At 42.7% G+C, this 24,429-nt stretch overlaps 1 long non-coding RNA gene across 2 annotated transcripts in view; it reads right to left on the bottom strand.

Moving 5' to 3' along the window:
• Window positions 1–8,669: 8,669 nt before the first annotated feature.
• Window positions 8,670–24,429, bottom strand: part of LOC141108411 (uncharacterized) — a 73,158-nt gene continuing 57,398 nt past the window's right edge. For both annotated transcript variants that reach the window (XR_012236058.1, XR_012236059.1), the window contains one exon: window positions 8,670–9,185. This is a non-coding gene — a long non-coding RNA (uncharacterized lncRNA). The remainder of the gene's footprint in view (window positions 9,186–24,429) is intronic.

Genomic DNA, 24,429 nt, shown 5'->3' with positions numbered 1-24,429 from the left:
CCAAGACTGGAGCGGTTGTCAGTCTTCACTTCAGCTGCCTAAAAGCCTCATCACACTTCGGAGTCTATTTTTTCTGAATGAACTCTCTGGGTTTTCTGGGCCTCCAGCTGGTCTGACAGGCTTCACCAGATCTGGGTCATCATGTTCCTCTTCGTCCTTCAACTGCTCATTAAGTGGGCGAGATATCTTAACAAATCCCTTGAGGAATCTTCTGTAATACGAGCAGAATCCCAGAAATGACCTAAGCTCAGTCATGTTGGTAGGTCTCGGCCAGGAGGTGACAGATTCCAGCTTCTGGGGGTCGTTGGCCACACCGTCGGTAGACACAATGTGGCCAATGTAGTTGACCGAGGGTTAATAAAACTGGCACTTTTCCAGAGACAGCTTCAACCCCTTATCATGGAGGCTCTTCAGAACTTTCTCCAGATGCTCTCTGTGTTCTTCCAGGGTCTTGCCGAAAACAATGATGCTGTCTATGTACACCAAGGTAAAAAAAAACAGCATTTTAGCTTGCACATAATTGGATGTTAAAATCAGCAGAGCTTCCCCTCAGATCTACACTGACTGCACTTCCAAGGTTCATCTCAGCCACAGTCTTCTCCATTAGCCTTTGGAATTTGTCTGGAGCACCAAACAGGTCTTGAGGCATACGGTCGAATTCAAAGAACCCCACTGGGGTAATGAAAGCGGTCTTCTCCTGATTCTCATGGTGCATGGGGATTTGGTAATACCCACTCTTCAAATCCAGCACGCTGAACCACTTCACTCCTGACAGGCTCTGCAAGGCATCTTCTATCCTTGGGGTGGTATATTGGTCTGGAATGGTCCTTCGGTTCATCGTCAATAGTCAATACACAGCCTCCACGACCCATTCTTCTTCTGTACCACCATTATTAAGGAAGCGTATGGACTCTGGGACTCTCTGGTGATGCCTGCCCTCTTCAACTCTGCCAGTTGTTCATGCAGATCATCCAAGTCCCCTAAAGGAATCCGTCAAACGATTTCCCTGAAAGTCTTATGCACGCGAAGAGACGGATCCGGTGTTGGGCACTTTTTGAACACCCCACATCGAATTCACTCTTAGAGAATGCAGCCTGCCATCTCAGAAGATGAGTCCTGGCTCTTTCTTGCCATTCCGGTGAAAGAGGAGTTTTCTTCGCATACAACTCTTTGACAAGGATCCCATCCTTTGCTCCCCTCACCAAATCAGACGGTGGGACTGGGGTGGCCGGATTCACTTGTCCCAGCAACATCCGAGCTGGCATATTCACTTTGGTTGAAACCACCTCAGGAATTATCTCCACTCCCATGTCTTCTCTCTGTCTGTCCGCTTCAAAGACAATGAATAGGGCCTGGTTGCTTCCAATTTAGCTTGACAGATGCTCAGAAACAGGCCACTTCACCAGGCAGTAACACCTTCTCACACCGGTTCAAGCGCCAGATCATTCCCACTCTTTCAGCTGGGGCCTTCTGTTCTTGTACCAGGCACTGGTAGGCTTGTCCCAGCATGGGGTGCACACTTGTAGTTGAAGTGCCCGGCTCCAGAACAAGAGGTGTCAACAGCCTTCTGACAAGATCAGTATTGGTCCCTATGATGAGAGAACTCTTACTGGCCTCTGACCCTTATCCGAGCATGCAGCCTGGCAAGCCAGGAAAGGGAGGGGACGAGCGAGCACCCCCCCTCCTGAACCATACCAGGACGCCTGTCCTCAACATGGGGAGGGTGCTTTGGGGTGCCTCTTCCCGGCAACTTTGGCCGGTGGTTGTTGGGGGCTGCGGTTGGGGGCTTATCAGAATCTGGAAGCCCCCTTTAACAAGGGAGCCCCAAATCCCGCCCCCCATGTGAATGGGTATCGGATACATGCGCCCCTACCCATTCAACAAAAAATGTGTTAAAAAGTAAAAACCACAACAGACAGTTTTTGACAATTCCTTTATTAAAAAAGAAAAAAAAGGGCCCCGCAATGTCCTTTCTTCTCTGAGCTGGCCGCTCAGCTGTCGGTTAATTGCCAGCTCCTGTCTCTCCACAGCTACTCACCTGTTGATGATATCCTGCTCGTCAGTTCTGCCTACTTAAGCCGTCCAGCCCAGAGGATCTCTGCCTTCGCCTTGGTCAACATCACAGAGACTGTGTTCTCCTGTGTTCCTGTTTAAAGACTTGCTTGGCTGACATCCCTTCTGGCTCCAGATCCTGCTTGCTGTTCCATTACACTGATCGCTGACTTTCTGGCTTGGCTGACTATCTGGTCTGGTTACCGAACTTTGGCTATGTTTTGACTACATTTGTTCTATTTACTTTTATTATTAAACAAGTGTGATTTAAATGTACTTCTGTCTCGGTCTGATTTCATGGTTTCTGACAATGGGAGGCCTCCTGACGACTGTTGTCTTTTGGCTTTGACAGCTGTTATATAGGCAAGGGTGGGGTCACCCAGTGATGTAACCGAGTGAGGGAGAGAATACGGTAATTCTAGCTCCAACCACTAGTAATATACACTTTTATTTTAATAATATATTTTATGAATATATAGATATGGTAATGACAGGACTTAGGATTTTTATTATTATTTTTCTTTCCTATATACTATTCCTGTGTAGGAGTTTATAAAAGTATGATCTTTCTTTGTCTATAGGTAATTAGTTTTATTGATTTTAGAACATAAGGATTAATTAGCCTCTGAGAATATATTATGAAAAGTGCTATATGAACTAGTGATAGTTTATATTTTTAATAGAATTGCTGTAATTAATTGTTTTTTTATGTTTTTTACTTTTCATATATCAATTATGGGATATTTGTTAAGATTGCAATGGTCTGTAACTTAATGTCGGTTGCTTTAGACTATGAGCACGATACTAATTTGTCAAACGGACCTTGCTGTGCAAGTAGGCAGATTATTGGTTAATACCGATTGTTTGCTTGCTCGCTTGCTGTAGGCGGATTATTGGTTAATACCGTTCACTTGCCCCATAGATAAATACCGGGACTCTGCGCTGTGAGATCACGTCCTTTGATAAAGTAGTGATGACGAAACGCAGTGTCAGGGCGTGACCTCACGGCGACCGGAAATTACGTCACAACGTTGTGCGTTCCAAGACCCAGGGAAGCAAACAGGAAGGAGCAAGTGCTGGATGTTGAGACAAATACAAACTACACCGGACTATACCCCGTCCTCTCAATCCCAGGAAAAGTGGACAAAGTAAGCTCTTTTAGTAACCGACCTTGAGCCACATGACCACTGTTGGATTGTCACTGCGTTATGCTTTATTGGATTTTACATACCTGAGTTTACGAATACATTTTTAAAAAGGAATTAGACTATGTGGAGTCTCTCTTACATGCATGTGGATTTCAGAGATGGTGTTTGAGCTACCCTATGAGGATATCCAGATTAAACAGACCATAGGATGTTGATTGGGATTTGATAATATCTGGGTTCTGGTGAGTGTGAACCCCTTGCGGGTGTGTGAAGCATGCAGTAGAAAAGTGTTTGGTGAACGGTGCACTGATCAACTATCTGCTGTTTACACCCTATATATCCACTAGAGACTGTTGATTTATTTCCAGTTTGTTTTGTTTGCTTCAAAATCTTTTTGTAAACATTAGTGATCTTGTACTAGCCTGTCAGTTTTATATCAATTGACTGATGGGAGCGCCGCTTTGATGCTTTAATTGTTACTCTATCAGAGTTTTAATTTTTACATCTAGTCTGTAATTTCATTTTTATTGTTTCACTGTAAGGATTATTAAAATCACTGCTCCTGAAAAATGATTGCATTGATACTTATGCATTGATACATGTCCCTTAGGGCAGTACCCAGATCCCTATACACTTTTTATGGAAATAGCTTGCATATAAGCCTTTAAAATTAGGACTTTTAATTTTTCATGTTCATGTCCCATAGACTTTAATAGGGTTCACATGTTTGCTAGAACTTTTTGCCTGTTCGAGGTGTTCTGGTGTAAACCGAACCGGGGGGTGTCCAACCCATCCCTAATACAGAGTAGTGATGTCACTGGTAGTGCACAGAGCAGGCAGGAGGGCGGGGCAGTGGCACAGTCTGAACTGCTGAGTGCTGGGCCCCCGTAGCTTTGTTCTAAGGGCAGCTGGAATTGGGATGGGTATGAATCTGAGGTTGGCAGCTATATAGGAAGTAATGATATCCCTGATGCCTGGTTCACACTGATGCAACAATCGCTCCGACTTTGGAGCACTTGTTGCATCAGAAGTCGGACCCTATATAGTGCAATGGAACCGTTCTAATTGGTGCGATTTGAGTCGCTTCAAATTAGGAAAAGGTTCCTGCACTACTTTTAGTCTGACTTTACTATGACTTACATTGCCTTCTGTTAAAGAAGTCACATGCAAGTTGTGCCGAAGTCGCACTGGAGTCCGGCTTCAAAATTGCTCAGAAGTTGCGCAACTTTGAAGCAGTGGCAGTGTGAATCTGGGCTTAATGGTGAATTAAAGGTAATTGTTTATATAGTATGTTACCCATATGTAGATTTAGCAATTTAGCTCAGTGATATATCCCAGGTGACACAGTTACTACCCAGATATGTTTTTGGGAGTGATGTCAGTAGGTAGATTGTGTTCTCTTAAAGCAGGGATTCTCAACCAGGTTTCCGTGGAACCCTAGGGTTCCTCCAGAAGTTGTTAGGGGTTTCGTGAGCTGTGGCTGATTGACCGCCTATCTTACAGTGCCGCTATGGTTCCAGGTCCAATGTCACATGGCAGAACCAGTGGTATTCCAGATAGCAAGCAATTGTGCTGCAAATTTGAAAATGACTTGCTAAGCTATTACTAGACTTGCCAGGCTTCACAAGTCTTTTGCACAATTGCAGCAAATCTGCATTGCATGACTCCAGATCAACTTTCTTTGCAAACATTCTGCAAGTCCGCTGCAAGTTCTGGTTCAGTTATGTTATGCAATAGTCACCCCACCACAGGGGTCATTGTGGGTGAATTTTCATGCTGTAGACTTGCAGAGCTCTTGCTGTAGACTCACCACTGCAACTTTGCTCTTGCTAGAGACTTGCCACGCACATTTACTACAAATTGGAAAAGTGTGAACTAGAACTTGTGCTTCAAGTGCTCTGCAAGTGTACAACTTGCCAGTGAAAATGTGCAGCAAGTTAACAGACTTACAATTCAACACTGCCACTGACATCCAGCTCAATCAATAGAAGGTAAAATATATATATATATATATATATATATATATATATATATATATATATATATATATATATATATATATATTGTAAGAATTTGGGGTGATTCAGCTTAAGTGGTGTATGCGATTTGAAGAAACACGTGTTGGTCCAGACTACATTTTCAAGGGCATGGCAGCCCACTTTTATTTACAGGAGGCAAAAAGTTCAAACACACACAGAAATTTCCCTCGCGGGGGGGTTCCACCATTATTGCATTATGGTTATTCAGCCTCCTTACCTACTGATGGCACAACTGCTTCAGGCCTCACGCCTAGGCCATGGGTCTGTTCCTCAGACCTGTATGCTTGGGTCAAGCTCTCTCCTAGCTTACCCAGGGTTCAAACTGCCACCTGCAGTCTCTCTAAAGAACATGGGTGTCTTCCCAACACTTACACACAGACTCCTGTCTGTAGGACGGAGTCCTCCTGACCGCTTGGCGAGACTTCCTGTCTCCTTGGGTGGAGCTGTCTCCAAATGGGAGCCCTGAGCGCTATCCCTGGGATGTTTATGAACCCAGCCCACAGGTGTGCAATCAGCATGCCTCTGTTTACAAGAACCAGGGTGAAAGTGCTAATCCACACCGGGAAATGGGGTCACCTCTCCACAAAAAATATATATATGTGTATATATATATATATATATATATATATATATATATATATACGTATATGCAATCCTATACCCACAGTTGATCCTGAGGAAGGCAAGAAATAAACCAATAAAGCATGATCCAGTTTGCTCCGGGAGGGGAAAAAAATCCTTCATGATCCCCCAAGAGGCTATTGGATATTCTCTGGATCAACTATACCTATAAATATTAGTATCCAGTTATATTATGTGTAGCTAGGAAAGAATCCAGGCCTTTCTTAAAACGATCTACTGAGCTGGCCAGAACCAGTTCTGGAGGGAGTCTATTTTACATTTTCACAGCTTTTACTGTGAAGAAGCCTTTGCGTATTTGGAGATTAAATCTCTTTTCCTCTAGACGTAAAGAGTGCCCCCTTGTCCTCTGTGATGACCTAACAGTGAATAGCTCAACACCAAGTTTACTATATGGACCACTTATGTATTTGTACATGTTGATCATATCCCCCCTTAATCTCCTCTTCTCAAGAGAGAATACATTCAGTCAGGGCCGGTGCTAGACTATTTTGCACCCTAGGCAAGACCAGCTACTTGCAACCCCCTCCCCCCCAAAATAAATAAAACTTCTGTATCTCTAAAATATCATTTCTATTCCTCTATACCAGTGGTTCTCAACCTGGGGGTTGGGAACCCCTCGGGGGTCGAATGACGATTTGCCAGGGGTCACCGAATCCTGGGCTGTTCCTGAATCCCGCACCACTCTCCCAGCCTTATCGCGGCCACCCAGCAGGGACTTGTAGTTCTGCAAAAGCTGGAGGGCCGCCAGTTTGAGATTCCTGGTTTACGGCATGGCTGGGGGGCAGAGACTAGAGGTCAGCTGACTGGTGAGGAATGTGAAGTGGGAGGGGATGGAGGAGACCCCATCCCCTGCTTTCGGCAAAGGTGGCACTGCTGCGAGACACCACAAAGTCGGAGACACACTGAGTAACACTACCTGTGATTAGAGTTGCCATTAACAGTCCCCTCTACAGTTCTCAGATCAGCAGATGACCTTGATTAAGAGCACCTAAGTAGGCTGATCAGAACTCCCCCCAGCACTGCTGCTCATCCCATTCCCCCCACCAAGGAGTAAGAGAAGAAATAAAAATAGAAAATACATGGAAGGGAGAGGAAAAGGAGTGGAGGAACAAAGAAAAGGGAGAGAAAGAATAAGAGAAAGAACAAGAAAGACGGCTAGAGGAAGGGATGGGGGGGGGGGGAGACAAGAAATTAGGATAGAGAGAGATAAAAGGGAAAGAAAGGAGAACAAAGAGAAAGTGGTACATTCGAAAATATACCATACGCTAAATGTCTGTGGGTTAGGGGTGCAAATTACTTTTCTTTCCTTGGGTGCTGACAACCCATGCTATGAAAATGATTTTTATGGCTAGGGGTTTCCGCAACTTGGGAAATGTTATCAAGGGGTCACGGCATTAGAGGGGTTGAGAACCACTGCTCTATACGGTATAGAAAGGGTGTAAAATAGTCTAGCACCGGCCCTGTCAATACCCCCTGTGATGTTTGTTGTCCACTCAATGAAATGCCATACACAGCGAGCATAGTTGCCAACATTATAATTTTTTTTTTAGAGGACTGGGTGACAGCAGGGGACTGGGTGACAGCAGGGGACTGGGCAACAGCAGGGGACTGGGCGTCAGCAGAGAGCTGGGCGACAGCAGAGGGCTGGGTGACAGCAGGGCAGAGGGCTGGGCGACAGCAAAGGACTGGGCGAGGGCAGAGGGCTGGGTGACAGCAGGGGACTGGGTGAAAACAGAGGGCTGGGTGACAGCAGGGGACTGGGTGAAAACAGAGGGCTGGGTAACAGCAGGGGACAGGGCATCAGCAGGGGACTGGGTGAAAACAGAAGGCTGGGTGACAGTAGGGGATTGGGCATCAGCAGGGGACTGGGTGACAAGAGGGCAGAGGACTGTGAGAAATTGGGTTGAAAACTGCCCTGCCCAATATGTTACAGTCAGGACAGTGCTACAGGAAAAACCAGATACCACCTTGAGCTTTGTCAACTAACAGCACTTTTTACTTCTATATAACAGTCTAAAGATAGAAGTAATAAAGTTGACAAAGCTCAAGATGGTATCTGGTTTTTCCTGTAGCACTGTCCTGACTGTGAGATATTGGGCAGAGCAGTTTTCAACCCAATTTCTCCCAGTCCAGTGGCTGCATAAAAAAAAAACTGCATTTTTAGAGCCTTTTTTTACCTCCATATTGCACTGCCCAGAAAGACCACGTGATCATTCATCCCTGAGGCCGGCCGCTCTGCCCCCGCTCCCCAGTGATACGCGGGATCACACCTTGGCTGGCCACACCCCCTCACGAGTCCCGACCAGTGACAATGAAGAAGGTGGGTCAGCTCCTAGGCATCAATCAGAGCCCTGAGCCGCCAAATAGCTCTGCAGCTGGGGGAGCGGGGGGAGTATGTGATAGCTCCCTCCCCGCGCCCCTGCACAATCCCCGGCAGCAGATATTCCCTCTCCACCCCAAGTACACACTCCTGCAGACCCGCCACACAGGGACGGCGGCTCCAGAGGTTACATCCAGCAGGGATGAGAAGGTGACAGGCCATGGCCGCGCCCTAGGCGGCTGTCTAGTCTGCCTAGTGGTAGAGGCGGCTCTGAATTCAGTTCAGCTAATCATTTCTTATTGTGTGCAGACCCAGGAACTCAGCACCAAGTTGCCACCATGGGATTTCTTGAGAGTATCCTGGGACTGGAAAAACCAACCCCGCCCCCCCATACCAAGATTGGTATGAACAATCCGTAAACCAGTCTAAATAAATAGAAAAAAAAACAAAAAAACAACACAATTGCCTTTCATACAAATATCAAGTTTATTAACAATACTAAACGTTATTAGGAACCCAACAACTATATTAAAATATAACTGTGGGCTCAGCCATATGGCTCAAGCCCAAACACTAATCATATAAATTAAGAAGAAATATTTAGCCATGTCACCTACTGAGCTACATTATCTACAAACAAATAGAGAGGAAAGCTTGAATCTATGATGATGGTTCTAAAAAAAGAGAACATTTCTACAGACAGAACAAGTAAAGCGCCGTCTTTACTACCAGATTCTGCAGTCCAGCATTAAGTAAGTCCAGGTAGTCAGGGCCGGGACAAGGGGTTGGCTAAGCAAAGCAAGGTGACAGAGAATGGAAACAGGGCAGTAAACCCATTCTAAGGCATGTACTAACAGTAGGGGAGGGGGTGCAGTTCCGCATCCTTGCCCTGGTGGCTAGACGAACCTGTCCTGGGAGTGAGTCCAATATTCAGTACTCTTCTTCCTGCCTGGTGACTGCCCATCAAACCGAGCCAAAGCAACTCTAAAAGAAAGACAAAGAAAAGCAGTAGCCAAAGTGCCAGCAAGATATCATTATTTAATGTATATATATATATATATATATATATATATATATATATATATATACATATACACAGTTGTGCTCACAAGTTTAAGATTACATACCCTGGCAGAATTTATGATTTCTTGGCCATTTTTTAGAGAATATGAATGATGACACAAAAACAATTCTTTCACTCATGGGTGGTGTTTGGCTGAAGCCATTTATTATCAATCAACTGTGTTTACTCTTTTTAAATCATAATAGGAACAGAAACTACCCAAATGACCCTGATCAAAAGTTTACATACCCCAGTTCTTAATACCATGTATTGCCCCCTTTAACATCAATGACAGCTTGAAGTCTTTTGTTGTATTTGTGGATGAGGCTCTTTATCTTCTCAGATGGTAAAGCTGCCCATTCCTCTTGGCACAAAGCCCCCAGGTTCTGTAAATTCTTGGGCTGTCTTGCATGAACTGCACGTTTGAGATCTCCCCAGAGTGGCTCAATGATATTGAGGTCAGGAGACTGAGATGACCACTCAAGAACCTTCACTTCATTCTGCTGTAGCCAATGACAGGTCAACTTGGCCTTGTGTTTTGGCTCATTGTCATGTTGAAATGTCCAAGTACGTCCCATTCGCAGCTTCCTGACTGATGAATGTAAATGTTCCCCAAGTATTTTTTGATAACATGCTGCCTTCGTCTTGCCATCAATTTTGACCAAATTTTCTGTGCCGTTGTAGCTCACACATCCCCAAAACATCAACAATCCACCTCCATGTTTCACAGTAGGCATGGTGTACCTTTCATCATAGGCTTTGTTGACTCCTCTCCAAATGTGGTGTTTATGGTCGTGGCCAAAAAGCTTAATTTTGGTCTCATCGCTCCAAATGACTTTGTGCCAGAAGGTTTGAGGCTTGTCTCTGTGCTGTTTGTCATATTGTAAGTGGGATACTTTGTGGCATTTGCATAGTAATGGCTTTCTACTGGCGACTCAGCTATGCAGCCCATCTTTCTTCAAGTGCCTCTTTATTGTGCATCTTGAAATAGCCACACCACATGTTGTTAAGAGAGTCCTGTATTTCACCTGAAGTTATTTGTGGGTTTTTATTTGCATCCTGAACAATTTTCCTGGCAGTTGTGGCTGAAAATCTAGTTGGTCTACCCAACCGTGGTTTGGTTTCAACAGAACCCCTCATTTTCCACTTCTTGATCAGAGTTTGAACACTGCTGATTGGCATTCTCAATTCCTTGGATATCTTTTTATATCCCTTTCCTGTTTTATACAGTTCAACTACCTTTTCCCTCAGATCCTTTGACAATTCTTTTGCTTTCCCCATGATTCAGAATCCAGAAACGTCAGTGCAGCACTGGATGAAAGATGCAAGGGTTTGTCAGGAGTCCAGAAATTCACTGACCTTTTATACACACACACTAATTACAAGCAAACAGATCACAGGTGAGGATGGTTACCTTCAATAGCCATTCAAACCCCTTTGTGTCAACTTGTGTGCATGTTATCAGGCCAAAATCACCAGGGTATGTAAACTTTAGAGCAGGGTCATTTGGGTAGTTTCTGTTGTCATTATGATTTAAAAAAAGTAAACACAGTTGATTGATAATAAATGGCTTCAGCCAAACACTAACCATGAGTGAAAGAAAAGTTAATTCTGCCAGGGTATGTAAATTTATGAGCACAACTGTATATATATCTAGATATATATCTAGATATATATATTGCATGCCCCAAATTCACATAAAAAAGAAAGTTATAAAAATTCAATATTAAATAAAAAAAAGAAATACGGATAATTTAACAATCAAGCCTCTTTTGGACAGTGAGATACTGTTTTCGGGTACCCTGGACTTTTATATTACTGTACATTACATATGATGGTACCAACAAATGACTTGGCCTGCTCATACCATGTATTTACTGTAAGCTGCATCCCATGAAAATTTTGAAAGTTCTGGTAAAATTTTGTACCATTCCTTTTAAAGCACACCCAACAAATCTGATGGATATACAGTACATTGCAGCTGATGTACTAGCACGCCCTGTCAATAAATGGTGCATGCACTATTTTTTGGCAGCGCACTGCACAACACTGTGCTTCCGCATTCTCCACTGCACTGCAACACATGTCTGATGGAAGGTGTGCCATTCATTCTGAACGTGCAGTTATCCATATCCAACATGGGGTGAGTGGTGTCAAAGTCTGAGAGCCTGGAGTTGTAACCAAAGATGGAGAGGGGTCAAGACAGGAACTCATAACTCATGGAGTGCAGCTACAGAAGCACCGGACGGTGATGAAAAGTCACCATGGGAGTCTGAACTTAAGTGCAGAGGTTGTCAGACGGCACAAACTGTTGTTGTGACCCCATCTCCACTTACAAGGCACTAAAAAACAGAATGTGACACGTGTCACGTACCAGCCAACATCTTGTAAGAGGAGACCTGAGACCTCACCAGCTGCCCCGCCGTTCCTCCAGACTCAATGACAGTCAACATGAGGCCTACTGCAGCTTTCTAGGTTTAGAACGTAGTTGCTGTTTTCTCTTTTACAGGAATTTCCATGTGCCTGACGGAATATTATGAAACCATACGTAAGAGCGCCTTCAGATTGAGGAAACATTTGTACCTCTGGGGGCATAGTTATAAAGCAGAGAATATGATGCTCACCTCACCAACCATTCTGGCAGTATCAAACACTGACAATTAAAACACCTGTACTGAATGTTTGGTGAATGTCACATTCACTACTTTTTTAATATTCGCCTGGTGTCATGCAGAATTACTTGGAACTGTCTAAGGGCTCTTTCATGCTTCCCATGCCCTCTGAAGAGCGATCTGCATTCGGATTGCATTTTAAGGGTCATTTGACCGGTGGTGAGAAGGCGTTATGATGCCTCCTCACTGCCTGATTTAACCCTATAATTGCGTGCATTGCACACGGTTGCGACACATTTAATGTAAATCTAAATGTCTTCTGACAACAGGTTTGACAACAAGTATGACAGGTCCTCCTTATGGAGAGATCTGGGGTCAATAAGATCCCGCATCTCTTCTCTACAATGGACAGCAACAGATCAAAAAAATACACTGATCTCATGCTTTAAAATTGTCCTTGTTAACATCAGTGGTGAACTGGAAGTGACGTCATGGCGTCGCTCCGGGCTTCCTAAGCCATAGAGATGAGCGGAGGCCACCTTTCCTCTGCTTATCTCGATGGCCAGCCGCTGCAACTGATGGATCAGTTCTCGGGCTTCCCAATCAGCCAGGTAAGCCTGATAACCACCGGAAGGAGGGGGGCAACCCCTCCCGCCTCATCTTAAAGGGGTTGTAAAGGTTCATGTTTTTTTCCCAGTTAGGAGGTCGGCTAGTGGATAAGCGAGTTTGACAGGCGGTACCGCTTGTCAAAATCTGCACCCCCAGTTAAAAATGCTGCAGAGGCGAAGAAAAGCATTATGGCTGCAGCATCTATACAGCCCCATCTGGCTGTATTGGGACAGTTCTGGTAGACGGCTCAGGGGTAAAACTGCAGCTCAGCTGCCCATTTTTACCGCCCTCCCAGCTGCCCATCTGAAAGAGCATTAAGGGGTTTTTCTGCATCCTTGTCTTGCTTGTTACAAATGATCAGCTGACTCCAACAGAATGTGTTTTCATCAGCTTTGGGGAAGAGTTGCCATTTCCATCATGTTTCTATTTCCATCTGTTGCCCTATTGTGGAGTTTTGCCCTATTCTTGTGACACCCGTAAAAGAGATGGGGTTGCAGCTGTCAGCGAGACAAGAAAGCACAGAAAACAATAACATCAAATACAACACATGTTGAATATCAGTACCAAAGGGATCCTTCCCACCGTAAGGATGGAGTTCAAGGAAACAGGGTTTACTATTCTCCTAAACCCCAATGAGTAAGATACGATAGATCACCACAGGATCAGTATGAGGTACCTGTTTACAACAGCTATCAACCCCTGCAAAATATCACAGATCAATATCAGGACGGACCTTTTTTAGAGAAAAACCGGGTGGAGTCCACTCGGGAAACAAGAAATCTAGGAAAAGGGGAGGAAGAGCCGGACGAAGGAAGCAAAAAAAGAAGACGGGAAGATTAGGAGAGGGTATCTACAACTTGAGTGGTATTGAACTATCAAAAGAAGAAATACCAACTCTGGACAAAGGTATTAAGTTTGCACCCAAGAAGAGTCTTAATAAATTCAAAACATATATAGGAGTACAGAAATGTATTAGAAAATTAAATATAAAAAAGTACTATGCGCTTAACCCAATCGAAAGAACAGCTATGGAGAATAATTCTACAAGTTTAAGGAACAATTCAGTATTTAATCCCCTTATAGCTAACAACAAACACGTGGACCTCTTTAAGAAATCGGTGACCACTGAACTGGAGCAGTTACCTATCAAGAGGGTATATGAACAAAGGGATCTAAAAAAGGGCCTTAAAGCTTTGGAAAGTAGAACCGACATAGTGATCCGTCCAGCGGATAAAGGGGGGGGGGGGGTTGTTGTTTTATCCCTGGACCAATACAAAGGGGAAATGAACAGAATATTGGAGGACAGGGATACGTATCAAGTGTTAAGCTCTAACCCTTCCAAACGTGTTAAGGATGGATTAGAGTCAGTTGTACAGTATGGCATTGATAATAAAATACTTAATAAACATGAAGCCAGATATTTGGTTCCATCGGTCAGTAGAATTCTGGTAATTTATTATTTACCAAAAATTCACAAGAACAGTAGCAATCCCCCCAGAAGACCAATAATAATTGGGATTGAATCACTAACGTCTAGGCTGGGAGAGTTTATCGATCTTCATTTACAACCCATGGTCAGAAGCACGCAGGCTTTTCTTAGAGATTCTAAGCACACGCTACAATTATTAAAGGAATGTACAATGAATGATAACGTAATTATGGCCACAGGAGATGTGGCTTCTCTTTACACTAGCATTGACCACAAAGGGGCCATGGATGCTGTTAAGTGGGCCTTAGAGAATGGTGACAATAGGATAGAAGAAAATCGTTGTATATTCCTTTTAAGGTGTTTAGAATTTTGTTTACAGCATAATTTTTTCTGGTGCGACAACAAGTTTTACCTGCAAATCAAAGGTGATGCTATGGGCGCTAAATTTGCCCCGAGTGTAGCAGACCTTTATATGGCCAAATGGGAGGCAGAGGGTATTTTAGGTGAGAACCATATAGGTATTTTATTATACAGGAGATTCATAGATGATTTATTGATTATTTGGAAGGGCAATATGGAATCCTTAATGGAATTGCTGGAATCTATGAATAACAATGATTGAAACATCTCCCTCACGTGAGACATTAGTAAAGATAAAGTACATTTCCTTGATTTGGAAATATGTAACACGGTACAAGGCATTGTAACCAAAACTTTCTTTAAGGCAACTGACCACAACCCATATATCCCTACTACGAGTTGCCACTTTAGGCCATGGCAATATGACAATATACCCTGGGGCCAATATATAAGAATGCGGAAAAACTGCACGCTGGATGAAGATTTTGAAACTCAATCAGATATGCTAAGTAGGATGTTTATGGATAAAGGATATCATAAAGAATTTCTTGAGAAATAAAAAACGAGGGTCAGGAACTTAAATAGAGAGGATCTATTGAAGGAAAAAGTCGTTATTAGAGAAACCAATGAAGATATGGGCACGTGCATAGTACTAGACTATAACCTACAAAGTAGAGAGGTGGAAAGGATTATAACAAAATACTGGAATGTGTTGAAGCGAGATATCCACCATCCATCCAAAGGGTTGTTTGTCAGAGAAACCAAAAATTGTCTATAAACGGGCACCCAGTCTGAGGGATAAGCTGGTGCACAATGTCGTAGAACCACCTCCTCCGAAACCCAAGATGTTCTGGGATTTAAAGGGCTTCCATCGATGCGGTAGATGTTACCGTTGCATAAGAGTTCCAACCAATGTAAAGAAAGTAAAGGAATTCTGTATCCCTCTAACCAATCAGATGCACAGTATTAGAGACTTCATCTCATGTGACACTGTAGGTGTTGTATATGTGGTTAAATGCCCCTGCAACTTATTATATGTAGGCCGTAAGAGCTCTCAAGGACCGTATGGAAGAACAGGTAAGAAACATACAGAAGGGATTTGATAAACATTATCTATCCATACATTTTAAAAATGTTCATAATCAAAGCACGCTAGGGATGCAATTTTGGGGTATTGAGGCACCCAAGCGTCATTGGAGGGGCTCAAATTACACCAGAGAAATAAGTAAATGTGAATCTTGGTGGATACATCAGCTGGGCTCACTATTTCCTGGTGGATTGAACAAAGAATTTGATTTAAGATGTTTTCTGAGTAATTATTAGTATTATTTCCCCTTCACTATATAATCTTCAGGCTTTATACATCTCTTGGAGGTCCCATTATATTTATAATATGGTAACTCATACATTAAGGGGTTGTATATTATATATATATATATATATATATATATATATATATATATATATATATATATATATATATATATATATATATATATATGCATTTTCACATATTGTTATTATCTTTATATTTTTATGGTTTATATGTATTATTTGATTTGTGATATTCTTATGGGTTTACCACACTTCTGGAGGTCCATATAGACATTTATATATTTTATATATATACATTATTTTTATATATTTTCCCAATTTTAATTATTTCTATTTTTATTTTCACATAATTTATATTTCAATTCATCTAATCTAATACTTGTCAATTTTATCAAAATTAGTTTATATTTATTTTTAATTCATTATTTATTTTTAATTCATTTTTTATTTAATTAAAGACTGAAGATCTTTATCTCCCCATGTATGGTACAACATTGAGGATTGCATGGTGTTTTTAGGTAGTGATTATTTATGTATACTGTTGCCATTAACCTGTTGCTTGTTTATTGATTAATTTTGCTCAAATTTTTCTAATCATTTTTTCATTTGATAGTATTATTCAGTTAAGGGCAGTGGGCTATATTGTCTGTATAGTTGATATGGTGTGCTGAACGTCCACCTCCGTCCTGGACAATGTTATCACAATTGTTTAGTTCCTGTGTTATTATATATACCTAGTTTCATATAGTTATCCATCTTAGCAACGCTCGCTACTTTACGATCATTGGAGATCTTAGGCATACTGCACTGATTACTAAGCGATATACATATGATCAGCTGGCTAACAGCTGTTCTCGAATAGCGCAGTCATGTACCCAAATAAAATTTATGTCCTTTTTTTCCCCTTTGCGTCTTTTATTTTTTTGTGCTATAAACAAAAGAAAAAACAACAATTTTGAAAAACAAAAAAAAAAAGAATTTTTTACTTTCTGCTATAAAACATATCCTATAAAAAAAAAAAAACTGCTTCATAAATTTAGGCCAATATGTATTCAGCTACATATTTTTGGTAAGAAAAAAACAAAACACAATTATAGCATCTACAAACTATGGGATATATTTTTTTATTTTTTTTTTTTAGTAATGGTGGCGATCAGCGGGACTGCAATATTGTGGTGGACATTCTGACACTAACTGACACTTTCTGGGAACCTGTGACTCTAATACAGTGATCAGTGCTAAAAATATGCACTGTCACTGTACTAATGACACTGGCTGAGAAGGGGTTAACATCAGGGGCGATCAAAGGATTAACTGTGTGCCTAGAAGGTGTTTTTCTATTCTGTGTGAGGTGCTTTTACTAGGAAAGCGATGGATTTTATTCCCTACTTTGCAGAAACACAAATTCCATTCATTCCCTTCTGCCAGAATGGCGATCTGCCTTTACATAGGCAGATCGCAGTTCTGGCTTTCTGACTAATGATCAATGGTTGCCGAGGACATTGGGTATCTTGCACCTGCTGATTGGCTTCCACTGTGTGTAAACACAACAAAAGCAAACCGCCAGCGGATTGCATGTGCGCCCCCTACCCAAAAGTGTCGGATCACGTATATACACATGATTCGGCGCACAGGTACTGCCCTGTAGCAGTAAAACTGCTATAGAGTGGTCCGGAAGTGGTTAAAAAAAAAAAAAAAAACTTCAGCAGGAGCTGGACTGAAAGCTGAATTCCAATAGGAGAAAATATTGTCTAAATACAAGTTGTGTGTGTGCTTACTGGAATCTTGGTGTGATTTGTGTATTTTTTCCAGATCCTAGCAGTAATGCAGCATGAAACTTTACCTCTGTGCAGAAGACCGGTCAATGCTGCTCTCTATTCTTGTGCAGGGTGACTGGTCCTGTCTCCGCCTACTGCTGTAGTTTTCTGCAGGTAGCCTGTAGTGGGTGGAGCCTGCTGGGTCCCTCCCACATCTCTGCACAGCCTATGTACGGCACAGTGATGATGTCACTGCTAATTTTACAAGATAATAACTGGGTTTGCAAAAACATTTGGTGCAGACAAAATGGATTTATATCCTTTGTGGCCTTTGAGGGATATATTTCAGTTAAAGTTGTTGTGCCCGGAGTTCAGCTTTAAAGATGAAAGCTTTTCCATATTCTCACTTAATATTTTGCACTATGAAGCCTATAACGTGGCTTGTGATAAAACATATGGAGCCGTTATAAAATCATTATACATCAGTTACCAGCACAGCTCTGTGTCTATATAAAACCTGACAATGGTGACCTGCACAGGATGTACGCCTTTGTGGTTCATTCAAAGAAGGCTTGGTGGTTTCTTGGGAATAATTAAAAAATGTAAAAAGCGCTCATCTGTTCAATGGAATTCTTCTATCAGTGGGTAGAACAAATAATGTAAAAAAAAAAAAAAAAAAAAGGAAGCCTCTGAATAAAACATCTTGGCTATTTGAGTTGTCTTCCCTGCTGCGATCAACTCCGTCCAGCTGCGTTTCCTGGTAAAGCCTCTGAAGGATGGTAGAGGGAGGACAGGAAGCATTGCTAATCTTGCCCAATGCAGACAAGTTATGTGCACAGGCAGGAGTGAGAGCTGCCAAGTTGATTTTTAAAAGTCACCTTTGCTAAAGGACTACTATACTAAAACTCTATTAGACTGGAGACCGCATTGATTTCAGCCAGTCAAAGCAGACTCCTAGACTTGTATTGAGACAGAGAGAGAAACAGTAAAGCACAACCACTGTTCAGCACTAGCGTTGGGCGGAACACCCCCCGGTTTCAGTTCGACCAGAACTCTCGAACATCACAAAAGTTCAGACCTGAACCAAATTAAAGTCTATGGGACCCGAATTTGAAGGCTTATGTGCAATTTATTGGCCATTTATTGGGGGATATGTATTGATGCAACTTTTTTTTTTAAAAAAGATTGTTTGTACAGGAGCCATGATTTTAATGATGCTTAAAAAGAAACAATAAAAATGAAAAACTCCTTTAATTATAGTGCTTGGGGGGTCCCCTTAGGCTGCCTGTAAAGTGGTACATCTGTACCATCTATAGAACCTGCTGCAGCAAAACTGACATACCCAAGCATGCAGCGGGTCACGAGCAAGTGCCCCCCCCGAACCATATCAGGTCACATGCCCTCAACATGGGGGGTGCTTTGGGGTGCCTCCCTCACCCCAAAGCACCCTGTCCCGATGTTGACGGGGACAAGGGCCTCTTCCCATCAACCCTGGGTGGTGGTTGTGAAGATCTGCAGGCAGGGGGCTTATCGGAATCTGGAAGACCTCTTTAACACATATTTAAGAACTGTCAAACAGCAGAGCTGGCATTCGGCGGTTACCCCATTGTCAGAGAAACTCCTGAAATAGACCCAGTACCGGGCGCCCTGGAGTGTGCTGGTGCACGCTGGTGCACGCCGGCGCACGCCCGTGCGCGCCATTGTGCCACCGTACGCGGCGGCGCGCGCGCCTGCATGGCGTTTGGCGCCAATCACCCGATTTAAACTGCTGGAGCACTTTGCTCGGTGCTGTCCGATCTGCAGCTTCCAGTACCTGTGCTTCCTGTTTACCTGTCTGAACGTTTGATCTCCTTGATACCCGGCTTGTCTATTGGATTACTCTCTGCTATCTGCCTGCACCTGACCCTGGCCTGCCTTTGACCTTGAATCTGCCTGCTCCCTTGTACTATGCTGCCCGCCTGTTGCCAACCCTGCCTGTGACCTGGACTCTGAACCCGACTGCTCCTCTGAACCGTACTGACCGCCTGCTGCCAACTCTGCCTGTGACTGGACCTGCCTATCCTGCTCCTGCTCTGCATCTGCTGCCTGTGCTCCAGCTCACCAAGGACTTCCAGTCTGCTTGCACCAGGATCCTGGGCCTCATTTCTGCAAGCCACCCGCCAGGCTCTCATACCACTCTGTGTTCCCGTGCCTTCTGTTTATACTATTAGGGGCCGGGAACCAGATACGTAAAGGAGACCTTCCCCTGCTGTATCAGGCTCGTCAGTCAGGTACATGAAAGTCTGACACCCATACTCATTCACAAGGGGGGGGGTCCGGGATCTGGGGGCCCCCTTGTTAAAGAGGTCTTCCAGATTCCGATAAGCCCCCTGCCTGCAGATCTTCACAATCACCACCCAGGGTTGACGGAAAGAGGCCCTTGTCCCCATCAACATCAGGACAAGGTGCTTTGGGGAGAGGGAGGCAGAGCCCCCCCCTGCCCCAAAGCATCCCCACCTCCTCCAATCACAGAACACCTTGTATTCTGTGAAAATAATGCAGATCAAGCGACCCAATATTTTCTGTAAAATGTAAATTGGGTCAAATATGGCTTGCTGCAAGATTTTATCAGGCCCTCTGATGTATGGTGGGACTCTGATGGGGACTCATATGTACGGGGGACGCTGATGTAACTTTGATAGGGGCTCTGATGTAAAAGGCACTCTAATGGGGACTATGATGTAAGATGGGGCTCAAGTTTATATGGAATTTCTTTTTTACTTTTTGTTAGTGAAGTTTTATCTCTAAATCATATGCTGGGTAAAAAAACAAAACATGTAGAACTTATCAAATTGTAAATGTGATTGTAAAGGCAGTAGTTTTTTTCTTTATGCCTTCTGTGTGCAGAAGCCCCTTCAGCCTCCCTAATACTTATATGAGGTCCCTATAGATCCAGCTATGTTGCAGGAGTATCTCGGCTGCCCGGGACTCCCCTCCTGATTGGCTGAGACAGCAGTGTGGCGCCATTGGCTCCTGCTGCTGTCAATCAAAGTCAGTCAGCAAATAAGGAGAGAGAGGGGGCGGGCCAGGCCTTGGCTCCATGTCTGAATGGACACACGGAGCTGCGGCTCAGCTCGGGTGCCCCCACAGCAAGCAGTCCTCAATAGGAGGGAGGGGCCAGGAGCACCGAAGAGGGACCAGAGAATAGGAGGGTCCGGGCTGCTCTGTGCAGGTAAGTGGCACAGGGATGGTAAGTATGACGTGTTTGTTAATTCTATAGAAAAAAAAACGAGACTTTACAATCACTTTAATTTAAATTTGATTTTGTTTGTTTATAAAACAGTTTTTTTTTTTGGACCTACAAATATTTGTACAATATACGATGTGGCCCTCATACTGAATTCAGAGTCCCCTGGCTGTTGACAATACCTTATACTGCAGCCTCCAATACCAGTGGACGCCTTCTATGGAGAAACGCGTTGGAGAGAGCTAATATGGTGACGTCACTTTTTTTATTCTTGTTGGTAATAAGTTCTCAAATCCAGTATTCAGGATCTTTTAAGGTGCAGCAGTCTCATACCTGCAGTAACTAAGCGTGAGGTTCTAATTATATAATGGGATACTCTTTAGGCCCCTTTCACACTTTAATGTCTGTTTCCAGGACTCCGCATGCTCAGCAGGGATCACTCTGTTGATCCCCGCTGAGCCAGCAGATGACAGGCCGGTCTCTGCTCACTGTGCCAGGACGGACCTGTCAGATCTTCGCTCTCCACTATGGGGAATCGGATGAAAATGGATCCGCCTGTCCGTTTATATCCAATCCGCCAGGCGGATGTGAAAATAGGATTTCCATCCATCTGGATTTTTTTGGACCGGAGCGCATCAGATGTCAGCGAACATGACACCGCTGACATCCATCGCTCTATAGGAGTACATTGAGCGTCCGTTCAGGTCTGTCTGAAAAACTGACATGGCGGACCTGAACGGTCCATAGGTGTGAAAGAGCCCTTACTGTCCTTCATTTTTAATCTTTATTGTTACAACGCAAAGAATATCCATCTTTCCCTCTATTAAATGTTTCTTTAGCACCAACACATTCTGTCTTTTATTAAATATAAAATCTTTGATTTCAATATTTGTATATTTGATTTTTTTTTTTGTTTTTAAAATAAAAAAAGAACAATTATCAAAATACCCCTTGCCCTCGTCTACTACAGCCCTAGGTAATACCAACGTTTTTTTAAAATAGTACATATAAAAATGAAATACAACACACCGCTATTCACACATATATTACATTAAACTGCCACGGAACTCTGCAAGGAAATCAGGGGCTGCACACTGGCTTTGAAGCTTCTTTTGGAGCTTAGGTATTTTGGTATAGGAGGTACAAAGAGCGTATGTTACATAAACAGGAACATACAGAAATGGAGATATCAGGAATGTAACCTAAAAATGGTACACAGGAAGTACAAAAGAAATATCCCAGGATTAATGTATCTTTACATAAGCCATCAAACAGATTGTAAGATTAGCATGCTGCTGAGAAAGGATTTGAATGACATTTTGGTGCTGTATCCTGTTGTATTATTTTAAGTGCATTTTAAAGCAGTAAATGTAAAAGCTCAAATCTGCAAGGCAGGGACTCCTCTGAGCTGCTCCTCTTTTAGGCCCCATTGACACATGTGCATTTTATGTACATTTAAAAAAAAATTCTGCTTGATGTATCTTTGATGTGCTTTCCTGAAATGCACATTATATAGAGTTCAATGGTAACGCACCTAAAAAGCACAGAAAATGCACCTTGCATACAAACGGTACACAATTGTCGGCCAACAAACACGATCGTAGTGACGTACTAGACGTACTACGAGCCGATAAAGAGGAAGTTCAATTGTCAGGCGCCACCCTTTGGGCTCTTTATGCTAATTTTGTGTTAGTAGAAGTTTGGTGAGGGTTGATTTGCGCTTTTCATTTCACGCTTTTCATTTCGTCCTTTTCAGTTAGTTTATGGACGGCCGTTTGTCAACCAGCCATGTTGCGGAATCGGTGGAGATAACGTGTTATTTATTATTGGCCTTGGAGTTATTGCTTTGACCCAAGTCCAGTGAAGGAACAGGAGGAGGAGGATTTCTTGGACCAAAAATTGGTTGCTTTATTAATCCGGGCCAATTATGTCATATGCCTTTGCTGCAGGAGCTCCAGGAGAATAATCCGGATGATTTTCGGAATTATCTCCAGATGACGGACCCCTGCTTTCACCAACTCCTGGCATTGTTGACCCCCTATATTAAGAAGCAGGACACATGCAGAGGATTTTATTTTATTTTATTTGGTTGAATAATGATTTGATTTGGTATATTTTCTATATTTTTGGATGCATAGAATGAACTTTTTGGTTAAGTTCTATTGGCGGATAGCATGTCTAATTTTATTTATTTTAATGTCTAATTGTGGAGAATAATACTCGGCTATGTGTTTTATTTCAAATGACAGTTTGGGAGTAGGCAGTAACATTTAAAAAAATACAATGTAAAATTAACAAGGAACACCAACATAGTTATATCTTTGATCTTAAAAACTATGGGATAATGGTGTTGTGGTAACTTGCCCAAAAAAAAAACAAGCGTAATAATATTATTCTTGATATTACTAGAAAATAAAAGCCTTTTAAAATATGTTTGGCAGAACTCCATTAGAATCACCAGCCAAGCAGCTTCATTATTATCTCATTAAAGAAGAAGAGAATTGTGCGCTCCATTTCGAGATTTCCTAATTTACCACGCCACGAATGTTAATTCTCCATTACGAACGTCAGTTTACAAGACCGACCGCTTCTGGCTCTTCCTTGCTTCCGAGCATCCGTGTTTGTACTTTGGACTTTTGTCTGACAGACTTGTGTACACACGATCGGAAAATCCGACAACAGACATTTGTCCGCGGAAAATTTATAAGCCTGCCATCCAACATTTGTCCGTAGAAAATCCGACAACTGTCCGATGGAGAGTACAAATGGTTGGATTTTAGGCCAACAGTCTGTCAACACACAATTCCCAACGGAAAATCCGATCGTGTGTACGAGGCTTTAGGTATTGTATATGCCATAGAAAATCTGGTGACACCTTTCGTTGGCTAATTTAAAGGGCCACTACAGTAAAAATACTCTTCTAGTAACTGTATAGGGGGTAATACTTGTAAATGTCTTCAGTACATAAAGTCATTTTTTTACTTTACATGGCTTCATTTAGATTTTTCTCCACATTTACATGCAGGCCATGTGGCCCAGGAGAAGTGACAGTTACAGGGGTTTGGAAAACCCATATACATAGCTCCCAACTGTCCCTGATTTCAAGGGACTGTCACTCATTTGGAACACAGTCCTTCTGTCCCTCTTTCCTCCTCATTGTGGAATGATCTTTATTGTTGTATATAAAATGCACTATTTATCCAGTGTTTTACAGCGCCAAATCTTTCATCTAATTTCTAAATTGCTGCATTTGTAAATTTCAAAAGCCAATATAAATAAATAGTAGTGATAAAAATAGCACTTGTGGGTTTAACTAATCATTTTTTTTGCGTAATTTTCCTTTAAGGGGGCGTGGCAGGGGGTGTGACCTATGCCTACATACTTTTGCTAATAGGTGTCCCTTATTCCCATCTTAAAACATTGGGATGTATGCATATATCACTGCCAGGGATGCTTACAACACTCAGCTTTTATTCATGTGGTTTAAATCTTTTCCCCATAAGTAAAGAAAGTTTGCTGTAACTACTTAAATGTGTTAGTCGTTAACCACTTCAATACCAGGCACTTTCCACCCGTCTTGCCCGGACTAATTTTCAGCTTTCAGCGCTGTCATTTTTTAAATGACAATTGTGCGGTCATGCTACACTGTACCCAAACAACATTTTTATCATTTTGTTCCCACCAATAGAGCCTTCTTTTAGTGGTATTTGATGACCTCTGCGTTTTTTTACATTTTTTGCTAAACACTGATAAGTCGGCACTGATGAGGTGGCACCAATGAGGTGGCACTGATGGGCACTGATATGAAGAACTGCTGGGCATTGATAGGCGGCACTG

This window comes from Aquarana catesbeiana, linkage group LG09 (assembly GCF_042186555.1).
Source record: "Aquarana catesbeiana isolate 2022-GZ linkage group LG09, ASM4218655v1, whole genome shotgun sequence".
In the NCBI taxonomy this organism is placed as follows: Eukaryota; Metazoa; Chordata; class Amphibia; order Anura; family Ranidae; genus Aquarana; species Aquarana catesbeiana.
The sequence above is the reverse complement of the archived record's forward strand: the minus strand, read 5'-3'. Positions and strand labels throughout refer to the sequence as shown.